The sequence below is a fragment of the Tachypleus tridentatus genome, chromosome 11, assembly GCF_004210375.1.
Source record: "Tachypleus tridentatus isolate NWPU-2018 chromosome 11, ASM421037v1, whole genome shotgun sequence".
NCBI classification, from domain to species: domain Eukaryota; kingdom Metazoa; phylum Arthropoda; class Merostomata; order Xiphosura; family Limulidae; genus Tachypleus; species Tachypleus tridentatus.
The window spans coordinates 93,538,228-93,559,060 of NC_134835.1; the positions used below are offsets into that span (position 1 = coordinate 93,538,228).

The 20,833-nt window shown below is 33.2% G+C and overlaps 1 protein-coding gene and 1 long non-coding RNA gene across 6 annotated transcripts in view; one reads left to right on the forward strand and one right to left on the reverse strand.

Annotated features, from left to right (window-relative positions):
• Positions 1-19,160, forward strand: part of LOC143232784 (uncharacterized) — a 37,665-nt gene extending 18,505 nt beyond the window's left edge. The window contains exon 2 of the long non-coding RNA XR_013017732.1: positions 17,964-19,160. This is a non-coding gene — a long non-coding RNA (uncharacterized LOC143232784). The remainder of the gene's footprint in view (positions 1-17,963) is intronic.
• LOC143232783 (diacylglycerol kinase beta-like) overlaps positions 1-20,833 on the reverse strand; it is a 234,384-nt gene that overhangs the window by 195,265 nt on the left and 18,286 nt on the right. For 3 of the 5 annotated variants that reach the window (XM_076468636.1, XM_076468628.1, XM_076468626.1), the window contains exon 2: positions 6,608-6,906. The exons of the other annotated variants lie outside the window; for them this stretch is intronic. The gene's annotated coding sequence lies outside the window, so the exon portion shown is untranslated. The remainder of the gene's footprint in view (positions 1-6,607; positions 6,907-20,833) is intronic. 5 annotated transcript variants of the gene reach the window in all.

The following is a 20,833-nucleotide window of genomic DNA, read 5'->3' on the forward strand; positions in this document are numbered from 1 at the left end:
TATAAGTAAACCAATGCCAATTTCGGGATTTTGAAAATGGAGAGGCTAAAGATGGCAGAGAGATGACTTTGGAGGGTGAGGGCTTTTTTAAAGATAAATTAAGAATTCATAAGAGCTAACCAAATATTTGGCAATGATTTGTTGGATAGGGTTATTCCTTTTGGAGTTGCTTAGCGACTGGAAACATTATATTCTGGGAAATGTAGTTTTTACTAAACTCTTTTAGAGAAACTTTAGGAGGAGCAGACAAACACAAGGAGTGGTGCCTGCAAACGCTTAGTATTGGCACTGGTGTAAGGTGAGATTATGTAGCGTCAACACTAGTGGAATTGTTTTGAAAATATTATAGCGAACAATAACAAATCGTACTTCGAGCTCACATCTGTTGAATGCTAACTTTTATCAAATTACGTCAGGAGACTCGTATTGTTCTGGTGATGAAGAATGTTCAAATATAGTGGTATCTACAACTCTATAATATGTTGTTGGGTTTTCTTTTTTTGTTGTTTTTCCTTTAAAAGGACAAACAATAATTATATAAAAATCAAACTAATATAAATGAAACAATACCACAGCGTGAGCAGAAGGAGAGGGAAAGGAAAACGCCTTTATTATTAGACCTGACAACTACAAAAAGTGTTGATTTCCTCATGCTGATATCGTAACCCACCCTCACGTTAAAGTCATTCATTGGGCAGCCCAGGTAGATATTGACACGCAACAAAACAGTAGAGTAGGTGCGTAAATGAGCTACGATCCACGTTCCATCTTCCAGAAGAGTCCTCCTACTACGTCACAGTTAACAAGAGCCATTAATCAGGCACGGTACTGTTGTTTCCTACGTACAAGGGTGATGTAAAATTAGCCTGTGTGCGTATCATTGCCATGAACCAAATTAGACGTTTCACCCAACCTGGGTTAACAAATAACACATCATACTTTGTATCGTGCTGTGCCTAATACAGCAGGAGGTACAGTAACTACAGGAAACGACGCACATATTAAAGGATTCCTTTAGTATTTCTGATTCGACAGTGTTTGTATTTTAATATTTGAGTTAATAACTGTAGCAGAGATACAGCGCGTTAAGTGTTATTTAGTAATTGTAACTGAAAATAGTGGCAACATGTTAATTATCAACTGTAGCGGAGAAATGTAGTAATGTGTTATTTAACAAATGTGTAAGAGATACAGCGGTGGTGTTATTTAGCAATTGTGTCAAAGGTAGAGAAAAACGTCGTAAATAGGATATTTAGCAATAGAGACAGAGATACAGCGATGTGTTTTTAGCGAGAGTAATAGAAATCTAACAAATGATTTATTTGATAACTGTAGTAGATACATCACAGTAATATATTATTTAGCGACTGCGGCGGAGAATTAGTAGTAATGTGTTATTTGAGCAAATTTAATAAAAACACAGAAAATGTGTTATTTAGCATACGTGGAAGCAATACAGCTTATAATTGTTATTTAGTGGCGGTAATGAAGGCACAACATTGGAGAGTTATTTAACAACTGTTGTAGAAATACAGCAGTTATTTGTAAAAGAAAATTGTGTATGCACTATGGTAGAAATACAACAGCATTTTGTAAACTTCTTATACTCTACGTTGAGAAGTAACAAAACTAATAAATTTTACCAGCTGTGGCAAAAATACAACAATACCTTGCGTTATTTAGCAACTGTGGCGAAAACTTATTTGGACTTTAGTTTTCATAGAAATGTGCCCCTACAAACAATAAGTCAATAGTAAAAGGAGTATTAAGTTATTATCCAAACACGTGGCATCTAACTAACTCTGCGGCATATCGAGCCTTCGTGTTTCACCGACAACTAGAAGTTTTCACCGCTGCCTGCTTTTAATGACTTTCAAAATAGTCTTTTTGCTGTTATTTCTTGTTTGTGTATCCTGTTACTTACCTTGTTGCCAGTGGCTTACAGTTTAAAACGTAACAATTGTCGTCGTTTTTAAGTTTAAAACACAGTTTTGCAAATGACTTACATATTAAAACGTTGTTGCATTGGTTTATAAGTTCAAGAGTTTAAAACGATGTTGCAATTTGAAACAGTTGTTGTGAGTGGCTTACAATTTAAAACAGTTGTTGTCAGTGATTTGCAAGTTTGAAAAGTTTTCGTTTCAAGTAGTTTACAAGTTTAAAACATTGTTGTTGCCAGTGGTTTCCAAGTTTTCAAAAAAAAGACGTAGTTGGAACTATACTTTATTAATGTTTGCAATTCTAGTTTGTTTAGAACTTAAAGCATGTTTTATTTAGAGCTTAAGCCCTATTTTCTAACACTTGAAACCCTATTTCAATTATAGTTTAAACTCTATTTACTTAAATTTGAAATGTTATTTTAGATTATAGTTGTAACTTGAAAACTTGTTTTATATACAGCTGAATCAGTTGTTTTTAACTGATAATTGTAAAATCTTCTTAGATAAGTTAAAACCCTATCTTATGAACAGCTAAACCTCACTTTACCTTACCTTCACTATAACTATTCACTGAGACACAAAAGTGTATTTTCTTGAACAAAAGTTGACAGTTGTTAACTATAGTGTTTCACTGTCGTATGCGTATGACGGATTTAGTAAATTGAACCAGAAAACTTGACAAGAAGTAGCAACAGAAATATATTTTCTATGAGATTTACTATACAAAATTCGTATGGAAAACACGTATTCCTACATAATTTGCTGCCAAACTATGACTGTGAATAAATTTCAGTTTAAACAGAAGTATACAGTACTTATCTTATTTTTAAATAGAAGAGAGCATTATTGAGATGTTGCTTCAAATTACTGATAGTCTACGATAGTAACAATAAACTATCTTGAATGCTCATCCTTATAACTCTATATACTGACTTTAGGTATTATAACTGGTAGCAGCTAATTATATTTATTATTTACATGTTTATAATCTGGCAGAACAATTTCAGAATTACAATTCTTTGTAATAATAATAATAATATATATATATATATATATATATATATGTGTGTGTGTTTTATTGTGTTTATATACACAAACAAGGTATAAACTATTGAAGGAAAAACGGAAGTGGACTTTTTTATGCAAAACAATACAATTTTCTGAAGGTATTTATTTTTGCTCTATTTAATTTCTATTTGACAATTTGCTATGAAGATTTTTATAGAAAACATACGAGTAATTTATTTTTAATCACTGTTGAAAACAAATTGAAAGTTAAGGTAATACAAATTAACATTAAGTCGTTTACAAAAATTGTAACTACCCGTATCCACGTGTGAAATATTTAAGCACAGTTTTTAGGAAAACTTAACGATGATTAAACAAAACTGGTAGATGAGCAAACTATGTGACAGTCTTTAATTATCTATTAAATTTCCGTGTGAGGGCGTTACGATTTCACAACACTTCAAGCGATATATAACAGGTCATCCCTTAAGTCATATATGATTTTAGATTCAGAAAAAGAGAAAGGAATTCAAACGCTTTTAATGTTATTTAATAAATAATGTGTGTTCCATTATTATTAATTACTTCCTGCTAACGATTCACAAGCTTCTGAATGCTACTTCTATAAAATTCTTGGGGTTTGGAAGAAAAGAATGTAGAGAAGGTAGTTTTGACATTTTCCTGTGTTCCAAGCTCTTTTCCATCAAGATAGTTCTGCAAACTTCGGAATAGATGATAATCAGATGGGGCAAGGCCTGGAGAATAAGGATGACATGGAAGTTTTTCCAGTCCAACTCTTCAATATTTGCAGATGTAATCCTTGCTATATCTTGGTGTAACGCAACACCTTTACAATTGATCAGAGCAGGCCTATTTTCTTTCAGTTCAACATTCAATCGCTCTAACTGTTGGCAATAGAAGTCTAATGGCAACAACTCAAAGTGGATCACACCAAAAATATCCCACCAAACGCTTAACAAGACTTTTTTAGGATGGAGGTCAATTTTTGGCTGTGCTTTAGCCAATTCAGAGTCACTGAGCCATTATCTGCGGCGCTTAACATTTTTATCATGTATCCATTTTTCACCTCCAGTCACTATCCTGTTCAAAAAGGGTAAGTTACGTTCACGAGAGTGCAGAGAAGTGCAAATGTTCACTCTTGCTCTAAGATTGGGTTCTGTCAAATCATGGAGAGCCCATTTTCCAAGTTTTGACATCTTTAAAAGCTGTTTCAGATGATGGAGAACTGTTGAATGGGTTGAATTAAGCTTCTGTGCTAGTTCTTCAACTGTTACAGCACAATCTTTATCACGTGCAGCCAGTAGCAAGTCATCATTAAACTCAACAGGACGACCTGAACGTGGCACATCACTTAACCAATAGTCACCTGATCTGAACTTCTGAAACCACCTTCAACATTTTCTTTTACTGAGAGACTCCGCACCATAAACACCTTGAATGTTTCATGTAGTTTCTGCTGCACTATTGCCTTTTTTAAATTCATAAAGCATTATCTGCCTAATGTGCTCCTCAGATATATCCATCTTCATAAGGGTTTATTTGATTAATGATCTGACAAAGTGGAGTTGGGTTAGTTTCTTTTATTTTTCTAAACATTTTTACACACGTCCTACTACATATTTCAGTCATTAAAACCTTCTTCAAAGACAGACATTATAATGCACTTTCTGTATTAAATTTTCGGACATTACTTATGGGAAGACATGATATATACTGAAGGCACTGTTGAGTTTTTAATTACGTTAAAACTATTCCGTGGTATCTACCAATCTCGTGTGAACATTTCTTATCTAAATCATACAGCTAGTCTGAGCATTTTTATACACGTCTTACTACATATTTTAGTCATTAAAGTCTTCTACAAAGACAGAAATGATGACTCACTTTCTGTATTAAATTATAGTTTCATACGTTAGCAACAGAATAACATCAGCATCAAGAACACCGTATAAAGTGAATTAGTAAGTGTTATACTTTAAAACTGACACGTAACTCTTGAGTTGTTTATTTATATTTCGTGTCTACTCTTATATTACAAATGAAAGTTTTACCAAATAATTAAAATAAGATAACAGTCATTTTTCATATGACTGCAATATTTCAGTTCAAGAACCACAGCAATATTTAATTCAGAACATAATAAACAACACCACTTAACCCTTTAGAAAAACATGGTTATCTGATTGGTTTAATGAACAAATATGGAATATTTTCACGCTCAAAGCTGTAGCTTTCTGAGCTGCTCACGGCAAGTCTCAAACGCCGATTTTTAACGTTACAAGCTCTATAGCTTAACCACGGTACTATCGAGAGTTTTCATTATCCACATATAATGAGATTTAAAATTGAAGAACATAGGAGCTTTGGCTAACAGTAAGAACAATCTTTACACTGAAGTATTGGTAGTTCTTGGTCACCATCTAGAAACACAAATAATTTGTAATTTTAACTAACGGGTACAGCATGTTCTTGGACGAAACATGTCACACTTATTATATTATATCTTTTATTTCGAACATTAAAACTCGTGGAATGGATTAGTAAAGTTGTCACACTGTTACCAATGTAAAGTTCATTACTGAAAAATTAGAGTAAAAGGCCGAGCATGATCTGGTGGTTAGCATGCTCGGACTGCTAAATCCAAAGTCTCATGGTTCGCGGCGCGGCACTCTAAAACCACGATACAAACTTTAGGGCCGTGGCTGTGTTATAAGAGTGACGGTCTGACTATTTTGTCAGACGTAGAGTAGAGCAAGTTAACTGGATATCTTCCCTCTAGTTTATCAGTTGAAAATTAAGGACGGCAAGCACAAGTATCCCTTGTGTAAGGGACTGGCATGGCCAGGTGGTTAAGGCATTCGACTCGTAATCCAAGGGTCGCGGATTCGAATCCCCGTCACACCAAACAATGTACACCAAACAAACCCTTTTAGCCATGGAGGCGTTTTCATGTGACGGTCAAATTCACTATTTGTTGATAAAAAAAATAGCCCAAGAGCTGGCGGTGGATGGTGACGGCTAACCGTCTTCCCTCTAGTTTTACACTGCTAAATTATGGACGGCTAGCTCAGAAAGCTCTCGTGTAGCTCTGCGCGAAATTCAAAACAAACCAATCCTTAAGTCGCTTTGCGTGAATATCGAAAAGCAAGCCTTTAATATAGTCATATTTTCTGGCGATTTGGAAAACGAAACGCCTTTAATAATCCAGATTGAAATAATTAAATGATCAAATAGAACGTTTTTAAAGATAATAATAACAATAACAAACGACCAGAAAAACAAGGAGAGACGACAATTTTAGAAAGGAAATCTTAATTTTAAACCTATGTAGTGATCTATATTATTCAGTAAGAAATACGCGAGGACATTTATTTGAACAAATAAACATGCGTATATGTGTGAGAGAAAAACATTCTCGTATATTTAACTTATGATACATGATAAAAAAATGGTATCGAACACAGCAATGCACACAGAAAGTGATGTACTCATAGAAATTATTGAACGAAGTCACAGTTTCATAGTGTATAAATAAAAGATACAGATTAATTCTAAAAATACGGGACTAGATAGCTGACAACGTGCAATTAAATAGAAAGAGTAGATGATTAGGTTTACAAATTAACATTATTACGTACCAGTTATACCCTCGATGATCCCATTGAAGTTTCAGGTTACTGCTTCAGAGTGACGAGGTAATTGTAAGTCGTGCGTGAACGATTATAACATACATAAGCAGCTATGTATTTGTATGTAATTACTTTAATTACAGCTTACATTCCTGAAAACTTTCACACGCTGGTTCCTCTCTTCAGCTCGATCTTAGATGCTTTTTTACAAAGTGATTTATTCTTTTGCTCTAATTGCATGTTCGTTTTTCCCGTTGTCCGCCAACTTTAACCGCATGTCGTGCGTGGGGATTTTTACGCAGTTCCAACTGTAAGCATTGTACAAAAATTATAGATTAATTTTTCTGACTGTCAGAATAATTATTTAACCACTTAAATACACAATTAAATTTTGTGTGCGTTGTCACTTGTTCATTATCTTAAATTGTACGTTTACTATTAAGCGATTGGTTCACCAACGATAACTGTACGTTTAGTATTACGCGACTGGTTCATCAACTATAACTGTACGTTTAGTATTAAGCGATTGGTTCATCAACGTAACTGTATGTTTAGTATTACGCGATTGGTTCATTACGTCCAGTATTAAGAAATTGGTTCATCAACTATAACTGTATTGTGTTTTTCAATAACCAACTGATTGTCTATATAGTACTGTAAAAACAAACTCCTGTTATAGCAGTCTTCTGTTTCATTTTGGTAAATATGTTTTTCTCACACCACACATAAACGTCCACAATGTCTGTTTAAAAGGATAGCTTCTTTTGTTTATTGCTACAAAAGCGTTCAGTGTAATTACATGCATACATATATATCAATCCACCGATTGATCATATCTGGCTATTATATAAACTATAATCAGTAATCATCTAATATTCCAAGTTTCTATGAGTTCTTATGTCGCTTTGAACTATTCCGATCATGACATGTGTAGCATCAATTAGAGCTATGCTATGTTCCTATACTTAACTGATGACATACCAAATACTGCCATCAGAAAGGAATGTTTCATCCAACGTGAAAGTCATGCCAGTTCATCGCGTGCATTTTTCTTCCTTTGTATACATTTAACATTGTTAAATGGAGGGTTACACCCCCTCCATCAGAGCTGACCTTAAATTACAGTCAAGTACTTAGAGTAACAGGGCTTTTATCTACAAACTGACCTACACAATAGACCCTGCTGTCTCTGATGGGCTCGCGGGCTGGTAATGAGTGTTATTTATTAGTGTTTTTAAAGACGTTCTCCGGGCTATATTATTAAGACTCCGTGTATACATCGTCATGATAGTACTTCAACACACCTGACTTCTATTTCTATTTGAAATCCATCATGGGGAAGATGTTAGTGTCTTCGTACCAGACTTTCAATACGTAATGTTTCTGTTTTTGAACCTTGAATTGTGGAGAAAGTATTAGGCTGAATAGCACTGGAACGTACTTTAATTGTGCAGACGTGTGCTTATGTACGTGTACGTGTAGGCAGAAATGTGTTTGTGTGTATGTTTGTATATAAATATATTTCCACACTCACACCATAATGTTGAGTCAAATTTTATAGAAAGTTCAAATGTATGACATTTGGAATAGAATGGAATAGACCATTTTTTTAAAAAGTCACTTACACTGTGGAATGGATCAGTTTTGGAATTAACTCGTATACCGATCAAAAGCAATATTGTTTACATGTATATAAACATATCCCGAAAAACGAAAAGACGCATATTTCTGGTTTTCAAGTTTTGTCGTTTATCGTTCACATGCTGAAAGGATTCTGGACGTAAAATACACATGAACTTACATTAAAATCAAACAGATTATTAGTCAATTTATAAGTTTTTCCAGCATCATAGATTTCACTAATATCTCAGTATATTTTACTAATATCCCAGCAATGAGTGAAGCTTAACAGATGCTCTACAACATATCTTTACATTAGATCTTCTATTGCAAACAAATACATTACGTAAGCGCATTTAATAACCGTTTCATTACTAAAAGTTTTTACAATCTTTTATAAGAATTATAATTAGCTGGCTCGCTGTAACAACTCCAGTGATAGCGAAGATAAGGGTTTGGTACAAAAGACGGATGAAAAGATACGAACCGTGTTGGAGCAAATCACCTACGTACATGGGAATACAACGGTTGTAATTAATGCAAAAACAAGAATGAAAGGTGTTCTGGATACTGGGTTCACTCTGTTTCACACTAAGCTTACGTATGTTCTTTGAAAATAATGAACTACTATGCTTTATTTTCAGTTTCAATCTCTCTTTTATTACTGGAATAAGTGAGAATCTACATCATATCTAATTTCTCATATTGCAACATTTAATGTATTTTTTATTATTTTCGTCTTCGTATTTGTGCCCCTAATATAAGTTTAACAGACACACTCTTGAAATGTACAATAAATAATTGTGTAAGAGTTAAAAAACAACAACAATTTATTATTATTTAAATGTTGTACTAAAACTAATATAAACAACTAGATAAATTTTACAATAATTGAAGTAAGCAATTATGCTGTAAACGATCCGTAGAATTTTTATTTTGCATTTTTGTTACGTTCTAAAATAGCTGTCGGTTATCACTGTAAATTTTCATATAAAATATTCAACGGCTTTAACTAATGCAAAACTTTCTGTTCCATGTCATATTCGAAAATTGCTCTTTAGCACTAGAATCAAAGATGTTCCTCAGCACTAGGGTCACAGATATTCTTTACCTACTGGGTCGTAGATGTTCTTCTGTGCTTTTATCAAAAATGCTCTTTAACACTAAGATCAAAGATACTTGTCAGCAAAATAGGATAAAAATTCCTCTGCTTCAAGATCTAAAATGCTCTTCAACACTAGTTTCAAACTCGCCTTTTCGTACTACACTTTTCGCTCTGTAAGTCATATATTATGATGCGTGTTGTCCTTGCGCTCTCTTTTTAAGCATTCGCTTGTTAATTTAAATTTATCAGTATGAAACGTGAGCCTTAAGGATAAGCATCTTGTTTTCTTGTTCTTGAGGATAAGAAAAAGTGTCATTATCTACTGTTCACGTTTTTTTGATAATGGTGATTTTTCTAAAAATGAACTTCTTCGTTAGTCCTTTCATTTAAAATATTCTGTAAAATGACCTAGCATCATTTGCCTGTTACTAGAAACAGTTTTGGTCTCCAATTAGTTTAAAATATATATTTACGTATAATAACTTTTTCAACATCTGAAATATTTCAAAACATACAAAATGCAAATTATAATTACGATTCCCATCAATAACAAACCGTTTTTAGTTTATTTTAACCTTTAATCCCTCTAATTTTCTTATCTAATAATTGCCTGTATGTCTTTCACATTTTGTACATAAACATTTGGTTAATATTTCTTGATTCAATAAAACAGGTTATCTACCGGGAAATAGAGAAAACTTGACATGTTTAATGTCAAGACTCCATGGAGTAAAGATATAGTAAATGTCTGGAACAATATAGAAGATATGCATCTGAAGATATTTTCTATTAAAGAGTATTTTAATACGTTTTGTACCTTAAGAACCAAGAAATCTAAAAGAATTTTGTATTAAGAAATATCGGTATTTTAATAGATCTGATAATAGAGTATTAATACTTTTAATGCATATGTTAATAAGTTTAGTACAGAAGAATAGGGTATGCTATCAGAATTTTGTACTTTAAAACAGAAAATTGATAGATTTTTTGTACTACCGAACACTATCTTTAAAAAAGTGATTACCATGAATGAATTAAAAGAACTTTAGTTTTTGTATTGTGTATTGTATTTTAACATATTCTGTCATAAAGTAAAGCAAGGGTATATTAATGGTGTGGTGCCACAGAGCATTGACACTTCAAGAGATGTTTTACCGTAGAGCAGAAATGTCTAGGATTTTATATCGTTGTTTTGACTTGATAAAATATAGCAGGGAAATATTAACGCATTTTGTAAACTAAGCAATTTTTAACAAGTTCTGTATTATAGCTCTAGAGTATCTTGACACATGTATCGCTTTCTGCCCATTCTGTTGTTAAAAATCATCTGTTATTTCTTAATTCAACACACCAAATAAGTTAGATCCTTTTGGTAAAGTAGAAGAATTCTTATCACAGCCAGAAACTCCTAAAACCTTAATATCATCAGTAAATTTTAATAATTTATTGGCCGTTTCTTTATCTGTCTCATTAATGTAAATCCAAAAGTGCAAAGGTCCTGACACAGAGATCTGAAGTATTCCATTTGTGACATTAATCCATTTTGATCGAATCTCACTTCCTTTCAAGGACATCAGGTTCTTGTGTCTGTGCCTGTTCTGTTTGTTTTTTTAAGCAAGGTTAGAGCTATCCATTTCTTTCGCTGCAACGGGGAAAGATTTTTGTTTTAGAAAGCAAATTAAACTTTCACTTAGTCGATTGTAGAAGACTACAAGCTTGTTAAAGTTAGCTAATATCTAAGCCAGTACCTTATAAAGAATGAACTTAGAATGTTCTAGCTTTTAGTCATTAAAAGTTATCAGGTAAAATGTATCTGTAGAGATTTCTCTAGGATATTTCCAGCCTTTAAAATGAACGTTTATGGGAACAGTCAAAGAGTTTTAATAATTTTTAGTAGAGAAATACAAAACTTTAGAGTAGGCTTTATTCGCTTAACTTATTTTGTGTTAATATTTTAATTCATTAAGCCAATAATTTAGTGATAAGTTAATGTAATGTGTGGTTTTTTATTATGATAGTAGCCTAGTTATTATTTAACAAGATATGGCATGATTGACTCCCTGATTTTTCCTCTAGTTTTAGTTTAGAGGCCTTCCTTGTAGTTTCGCTAGATACTAAATACGAATAGCGGTACCCTTGGTTGTAGTTGTTGTTTTGCTTTTTTATTAATATCAGAACTGACAGGAACAAAAAACCTATTGGTTGTAGTTTCACTAAACGGTATATAGGGACAACGGAGCCATTGGCTGTAGTTTCGCTAGACAGTAAATAGAAATAGCGGTGCCCATACCTAACGAAAAGGAAATATGTCGCAACCAGTCAAATAACTGTTACAGTTCAGTAAATATTTTGAATCTCAATTTTCTTTCGATATGCTTCCCAATTAAAAAAATTATAATGTAAGTGATTTTTTTTAATTTTTTGAATATCCCTTATGTTGTTCAATAATAGTGTGCTAAAGCACCAAAACTTTTTTTAATTCATTAGTTTATTAAACGTCGGAAATTTCAGTAAAACATGAAATGCTCAAGCTACAAAAAAATAAAAACTTGTCTGGCATGATTTCAAACCTTCCTCGGCGAACCTTTGTTTTCTTTATTTACAGTGCTCAAAACACAAAACTAACCTTTAGAAGGTTAGCTGCTCCTTGGTAAATATCTTTAGATGCTGTTGTTTTTTTAAATAAAGATGTTTTCCAGTGGTAAAATTTGGTCTGAATGTTTATAATGCTCGAAATCAATGTTTGAAACTACGATTAAATTTACAACAGTCAAATGTTACCTTTTGACGTGACATCACAGCCAGTTATAAACGTTTCAGAGCAACGATATCGGCTATGAAAGTATGTGGCAACAATCTGATTTAGGATACTTACTACGTCACTAGTTAATAGTTAGAAATGAATTCTTCTGTCGCAAAAATAGTTGAACTAAAGTTTGTTTATTTGCTTATTTTTGAATTTCACGCAAAACTACACCAGAGTCGTCTGCGCTAGCCGTCCGCAATTTAGCAGTGTAACACTAGAAGGAAGGCAGCTAGTCACCACTACACACCGCCAACTCTTGGGCTATTCTTTTATCAACGAATAATGGGATTGATCGTCACATAATAACGTCCTCACGGCTGAAAGAGCGAGCATGTTTGGTATGACAGAAATTCGAACCCGCGACCCTTAAGTTGCGAGTCCAGCGCCCTAACCACATGGCCATGTCGAGTCATTAAACATATTTAATGGACTGTTCGTTTCTATTAGATTGTCCAGAAATAAATGTCGGAATTCTCACGATGATATTTAAAAGCTGAATATTGAGTAACTTATCGTTGGTTGGTTGGTTTAATCCAACGTTTGTCGCTTACAAGGTGTTTTAATTGTCTGCTGTTTCAACTCTACTCAGAGTAAGTTTCGCAACCCCCCAAGACACCATGAACAAGAAGGACTTTCGTCTAATATATTTAAATGACTTAATACCGCAAGAATTACAACCCCATTTCAGTATTTATACCAAACATTAAATGTGCGTGATGAAAAATATTAACATGAAATGTGTTAAAAAACACACGGTAAATTTTATCGTATGTGTCAAGCGACCCTCAGATTGTGAGTCAAGAGCTCTTACCATCTGAAGAAAGCTGAGCTTGATCTATTAACTATTGGTTGCAGATTAGAGGGTGAAAGATTCGAGTCTGCGACATGCAGCTAGATAAGCTCCACACTCTTACATGTCGGCATGTTACAAAAGTGACAGTTAATTCCGCTGTTCGGTTAAGAGTAGTCGTGTGAGCGACAGGTTATATGTTTGGGATAAAATAACCTAAACAATATCAACAGTTTTGTGTAATATTATTGTGCAGTATTGTTCTACTAACTTCGAGTGTTTTTGTTTCATTTTTCCGCCAAAGTGAAGTCTTAAAGATGATAACCTTTGTTAATGGTTTGTTGTGGCATGATTACTTTCTACATAACCAAATATTAGAATTATTCATGCCTCTAATACACCTATATCAGCATTGAATATGTCAGCAATATTGTTGCCTCATCGTATAAAAATATAAAAAGAGAGAGTTCCCTGGAGTCAGAGGTAAGCTTACGGACGTACAACGCTAAAACATGGAGACTTGATTCATGGCCTCTGATATAAGCTTTGTACTACGAAAACAACAATAGTTCGTGCAGATTTCTCAACTAATGGACTTTAAGTTTTACTGCATTGTAGGCACATATTTTTCTAAGTTTCTAACGAAAAAAATGAGCTCATTCATATTCTAGAAATGTTGAGCATAGAATAAATCGATCACGATGAACAAAAAAGCAAACACGAATCTTTATTGATACAAAGACACATATGTACCGAGAACTTCACCAAACGGACTGTTTCAGGGTTCTATAAAAAGAAACTTCTCACTGCCAAAACACATGAAATAATGTCTACGGCCCTTGAAAGAAAGAGCGAAAACCATAGTGATACAAAACTTTCAGGTCGAACAAAACACCTAGTGCAGTATTTCACATTCCCAGATTTCCTACGTCCGTCAACGGTTATTTTCATTTTACATCCAAGGATCAATATCCCCCACTAAAGAATTAACACTAACTCCTAAAAGTAACTTTGTCACCCTTGAAAGCTAGAGATCCAGCATAAACTTACGACCTTTTACATTCTGTTTACAAGCACGCTGTCTATGTAGGTTTTCTGCCCTCATACACACTAGTATCATCAACATAAACTTAATGCTACGGTTTCTCTAACCTTATTAGCGCCTAAATGGATATAACATATCTCTATCAGCATCAAGCAGACCTACCGTGTACGTATATAACTTTAAGAGCACTAAAGCGTATATTCTGTGTTTCTAGCTTTATCAGCACCCAAAGGAATCTACGATATATATATTTATCAGATTCAAAAACACTTAGTTTTTTCAATCACGTTAACTCGATACACAACAACATTAAGTCCACCTGTGAAAGGAAAAAAACTAACTAACCAGCATTTCTTAACCTCAAAATCACTAGAACTGACACACAATTCAAAACAGAAATCCACAGAAAAATAACCCATACTGGATTATATATTCCCTGGGGCTCAGCACGTGAAACAAAACAAAAATTCAACATATTAAGAAACCAAATAAACACAGCCACAAAACTATGTTCACCCGATAAAATTAACGATGAAATCAACAAAATAAAACAAGACTTTATCAACATCAAAAAATTTCCTAAAAAAAAACTGGAAAAAAATTATACGTATACACCTAGACCAACAACAATAAATCCCAAGATACAACAAACTACAAAACCTTATACTTCTGTATACCATATGTTTCCGACATCAGCGAAAAAAATAGCCAACATTTGGAAAAACTTATAATAAAACACAACATTCCAGTAAACACCAAATTTATTCAAAAACCAGGTACAAATCTGAAATCTGTACTATGTAAAAACTACACTGACAAGCACAACACCAAATGCAATGCAACAACTGCCACAACTCCTATATTGGAAAAAACAAGCAGAAACATGGAAACTAGATTCAAAAAACACCTTCACACATTTTTGAACACTGCATATCAAACAAACATAACATACTCATTGAAAACACTTAAATGTTAAGTAGAGAAACAAATATAAATAAACGTAAAATCAAAGAAGCCCTTCTTATACAGCAACTAAAACCAAAATTAAACCTTTATACCTATACTAATTAATAACCTAACATCTACCTGCAACGCCCCCTACAATACGACACCCGTTTATACTCTCGTCAACGGTTACATTCAAATGTCTCTTTCTTAACCTGAAGATTATCTAGGAAGGTCGAAACGTTGCTCTCTCCTTATCAACAAAAATGTTAATGCCCATACCACCCGTTCCTGAGATACATACAGGTTCAAAAATTATTTACCGCATCTGCAGTTTTGTAAGCACCAAAGTGCATCTACTCAATCTATAGCCTCATTACTACCAATATGGTTCTACAGTATTCCTAGATGTATACGCGTCAAAGTGCATCTATTCAATCTATAGCCTTATGACTACCAATATGGTTCTACTGTATTCCTAGATATATAAGCACCAAAGTGGATTTATAGCCTTAAGAGTTACAAAGTGATTGTACCGTGCCTGCAGTCCCATCAACTCTAAATTATTTATACCTTTATCAATACCTTATTTGTTGGTTCATTAACATCAAACAACCTACCGCATCTATTACAACCTTATCAAGCTGTTTTTACCCGTACGAAACCTCATTAACATCAAACTGAATTTACAATGTAGTATCATCAGCACCGGTTTATGTGGGTCTATGGCTACCATAACGTCATCGAACTGCATCTGTAGCCTACATTAACTCATTAACACCAAAGTGAATCTACCACAACTACAACACCTTAAACACCAAACTAGCGAAGCTTAAAAGTTTTATATATCATATATAAAATTCACTTATAAATCATAATGAAGTGTCGATTTGTCAAGCTTGAGATATCAGCAGGATAGGTTTTAATTTATACGCGAAAACAACACTTCTCTATCATAGCATTACTCTAACACTTCTCTATCAAAACGTTACTCTAACACTTCTCTATCATAGCATTACTCTAAACCAAATAACTTCGAGAAGAAAAATACTGCAAAATTTTGCTTATAAATGGAGGAAGTAAATAACGGTATTTTCTAACACGGGTTGATATAAAGCTCACCTTGTGAACACTACAAACGAGGGTGGGTGTCAAGTTTGAAGTATGTTCATGATATCTCTTCTTCGCTAAAGTAAATTATTAAACCAAAGCTTGGTAAAATTATATCCTAACTAAATCAGTAATAGTATACAATATCACCACATAAATGTGATATCACTATTTATCCTATAAGTAACAGGTTTTAAATATAATTTTACCTTCTTATTTACTTTTACTTCTGAGTTATAATTTCGCGAGTTACACGTTATAAGGGAAGAGGTTACATAAGCTTGTAACGAAAGATCGTTACTCACTATAACAAAAATTTCACTGTATGTACAAATATAATTTTAATATAGGTATTTCTTGGCTCACTGATAAGACACAATGATATTACTAGGTTTCACTTTCAGTCTATATTCATATAAATCAAAATAGTGAAACCAAATATCAATTAATAATCATAAACCTATTAAACCAAAACAAATGAGAAATTCTCTCTCTTTTTTTCAATTTAAGTAATCCAAAAACAAACATTTATACATATTTCACTCTATTTTCTACATCCTATCCATATAAATATATTTTCACTCACAACATTATGTATGTACTTCTTTGGTTCATTTTATCCAACATTGATTTATACATTCCAGATCAATAACACAGTACTTTCAGTTCATCATTGTGTTACATTAGTGCAACCTAGGTTTATGGCTCCACCAATTTAAATCAGTAGTATGCTACAATGTCTTCTATTCCTTATTAATATACCTCGATACGGGTTGATTAATATATCTCATGATTCGTAACTGAATGAATCCACGTTTCACATCAACATTGTGCTATGTATTCCCCACTTTAATGACCAGACACAATCAGATTATCAATGTTTTACGATCTCCACTTGTATAACTTTTTTACCCTCAGTCCTGTTTTTCTTAATCCATTTGAATGACTCCATACATTCAGGCCAACACTGAGTTATATTTCTAGCTGAGTAACTCCACAGAGCTCGGCAGTATACTATATTCCTTGATCCAGTTGTATGAATCTACACGTTCAGATCAACATATATTATATTTCAAAAATGTACGACCTCATACAGTTAGTTCATCAGTGTGCTATGCTCTTTTTGATTGTATGCCTCCACAGATTCATATTAATATTGTGTTATATTTCAAAGCTGTGTAACTTCACACAGTTAGTTAAGCGTTGTGCTATAAGTTTGTTTGTTTTGAATTTCGCACAAACCTACTCGAGGGTTATCTGTGCTAGCCGTCCTTAATTTAGCAGTGTAAGACTAGAGGGAAGGCAGCTAGTCATCACCACCCACCGCCAACTCTTGGACTACCCTTTTACCAACGAATAGTGGGATTGACCGTCACATTATAACGCCCCCACGGCTGAAAGGGCGAGCATGTTTGGCGCGACAGGGATGCGAACCCGCGACCCTCAGATTACGAGTCGCACGCCTTAACACGCTTAGCCATGCCGGACCCGTTGTGCTATAATCCTGATTTTATTGTATGACTCCATACATTCCAATCAACCTTTTTAACATCATTGTGAGTCTCAGCACATCAGGGAGTTATATTCTTCAGCTCATATACAACTTCAAATTCTACTTTAACAGAATATATTATTTCCAAAGGTGTATAATTAAAAGCAAAAATACAGTAAAATATTGTGCGGCATTCCTTGTTTTTATAACACTCACTTTTAATTCAGTGGACAACACGTTTTTTGTTTTATAATTTAACCCACAAAATAGGAACAAATCTTTAGATTTCGCGGATAAGCGTCTATTGCATACACAAAGCTAAAGTCGATTTGCATAATAAGTGTAGAGTGATCTCTTACGTTTTGTACAGCATTGCGAAGATTAATCACTGCTTCTTTTGTAGAGATCATTATTTGAATATATTTAGTGCTTTGTGGTTTTCAATTTTTCAGATATTCTTGTTTACTGAAGGGTGCAAGGCTAAAAGTGAAAGGAAACTCATACATCAATAGAAACTCAACGTACGTGACTTCGTCTGCAGAAAGCAAGGTGATCATACAATGTCATGAACGTGACTTGATAATCTGAAAGTTTGACAGCAGTAATTTAATGCCTTAAAAGTAGTTTCTTTGGTATGAATGAATTGGATCTTCTCTTTTCTTCTTTGTTCAGCCCATCATTTGTCATCCAGAAGTTGTGTTATTGTCTTCTTATGTATCTCGAATACATTGTCGGTGTTAGCAGCAGGAATGTCAACAGTTTTGTAAGCATTTGAATAAGATGTACGTTTATATTGAAAAAAACGTCTGTTTATCACTGTAAGCCTAATTACAGAGAATATTACAATATTCATAAAATGCATTTTGTTCACCTGCGTTTAAACACTTATGTTTTTGTTTGTTTTTTCTTAATATTTCGTATTCATGGCAAAGCTACTGATAATAACTGCCGTCCCTAATTTTAAACAACCGATCAAAGAGAATGTATCTCAGGACGGCTTGTATGGGTATTAACACTTTTACTAATAAAGCAGAGAACAACATTAGCTACTGAAGATGAACTAAAAACGTTGAAACGTTGTTCTCTGCTTTATTAGTAAAAGTGTTAATACCCATACCAGTCATCCTGAGACACATTTTTATTTCAAGTAGGTTTCTCGTCATCACGAATGACCAGAGAGAAGTACTGTTAATCGATCTGTTTACCATATCTCTATGTGTTTGTATAGTAAACGGGTCGAGTAAAGCAGTTCAATGCTATATTTCTAAACATCAGTAATTTCGTTTTTATATAAATTTCAAGGAAAAAATACGTTTTGTATAACTACCATTAGAATAGCTGTTGTAGAAAAGTTCTTAAATTTAATTTTACTCTTAAGTTTATGCTCACAGAAAAACAACTTCATCAACTAATAGTTAAAGTAACGAATCCTAATAAAACAGTCCAAGCGCATGACAATCCTTTCGACGATGTTAGCTAATTGTAAAAGCAATTTACTGGTAGTTTGTAGACTTCATAGCAAGCTTTCATCTTGGATCGATTTTCTTAGGCTTAACTAAACCGTTTATTTCTGTCGAATTAACTTGAGGCTCATTTCACTGTAATGTTTGTATCATTACAAAATAAAATGGTTTATACAAGAACTTCGCTTAAATGAAACATCCATATTTTGTTTTTCTGATTGAACTCAGTTACGAACATGTGTTATCTTAGTTCATAAGTTAAAAGCCTAGTTGCTGAAATCCCTAATTCACTAACACCTTCTATCGTCAAGTTGTCTCTAAAAATAAAACCAAAATGTTTACCGAGCCTTAAAAGAAAAATGAAAAGTCAAAGTTTCGGCTAAACGAAACTTTCATCAGATACTGTGGTAATACATTTTTTCTAAAGTTGTTCGAATAAAGCTAACAGCTTTTAAGTTCGATGAAAATTGTGTAGTTGAAATGTATTAGCAGTGTCGTTTCTGTCTTCTTTTTTGTTCTCTTACTTTTAACACATTTATTTTTTGTAATATTAAAACTGCATCTGTTTGTGGAATGTAATTTATTTTCATGTAAGTTGGTTCTTATATACCGTTGGATACAAACTTAAAGAAAAATGTTTTCTCCAAAATTGAGCCTTGCTAAATCACGTTTATTAGTTTATTTTAAATAAATTGTATAGTATCTAGCAAACAGTAACATTTGTGCAAACAGTAACTATAAGATTAGGTAAATTTTGTTACAGACGTGTCCTCTCCTCAATGATGGTTACAATGGGTTAAGACAAGTTGGATCTTACAGAAATGTTCAGCAATTATCCAATAAAGATCGTCCTTAGAAGTTTAACCGGTAAACTCAAACAGTGCAGTACTATGATTGGAATATAAATTCCACTGTACATAACTATTTTTAAGCCATTTTTCACCCAGTACCGGACCATTTTAAGATTAATGTATTTGTTGGTATAGACATGAAATTAAAAAAAAAAACACGCTGGTTATGTACTCGTAAAGACGTAAAAAACTCAAAAGCACATTTAATATACAGTTCGTTATTGTTCTCTACTACATTGCCATAGATATTCGTCTTTAAATAATTTAAAGTAGTCAACTGTCCGATATGAAGAAGATGGAATCTTAAACACTGTCTCATGTCTTTATACTGCTAGTAAAATTAATTGATGTGTTATTGTAGCAAACTACAATTCTCTGCATGACTATGCACATACTTTGCTACCTTATTGTATTCGTTCTGTTTTATAACCATAAAAGGTCAAACTTCTTATGAACTAGTTCACAGATATTTTTACCGTGACACCGTTATTAAATACATAGCGAAATTAAATCAAAATAAGTTCTATTTTCTCGTTTAAACAATAATATAAAATACACGTAATGATAGTTATTGTTCGTAACAATGCACAGATGCTGTTAAGAAATACTTATAACAATTATAATTGTTATTAAAAATGCACAGATGCTGATAAAAAATAAATATAACAATTGTAACCACTAGCAAGAATGCACCAATGATGTTAATCAATATTACGATTGTACAAAATCAATAGAGAATAAGTTCGCTAATCTTCGCATCTACAGCATTTTAGGTCAATCTAGGACATCTAAACCGTGTAACAAAATCAAGCGAATTTTAAAAACATGAAAAAATAAGACGTTATAGTTATACTTCTGTAACAGAGTAATACTAAATAAAACGTAATGCGTCGACGAAATAAATTACGAATTAGCAAGCTATTAATTTTTTCTTCTTTGCAAGAAGATAAATTGAGCACGCAAATTGTTAGCGATAGTCCTTTTTTGCGCAGCAGAGGCATTGTCATA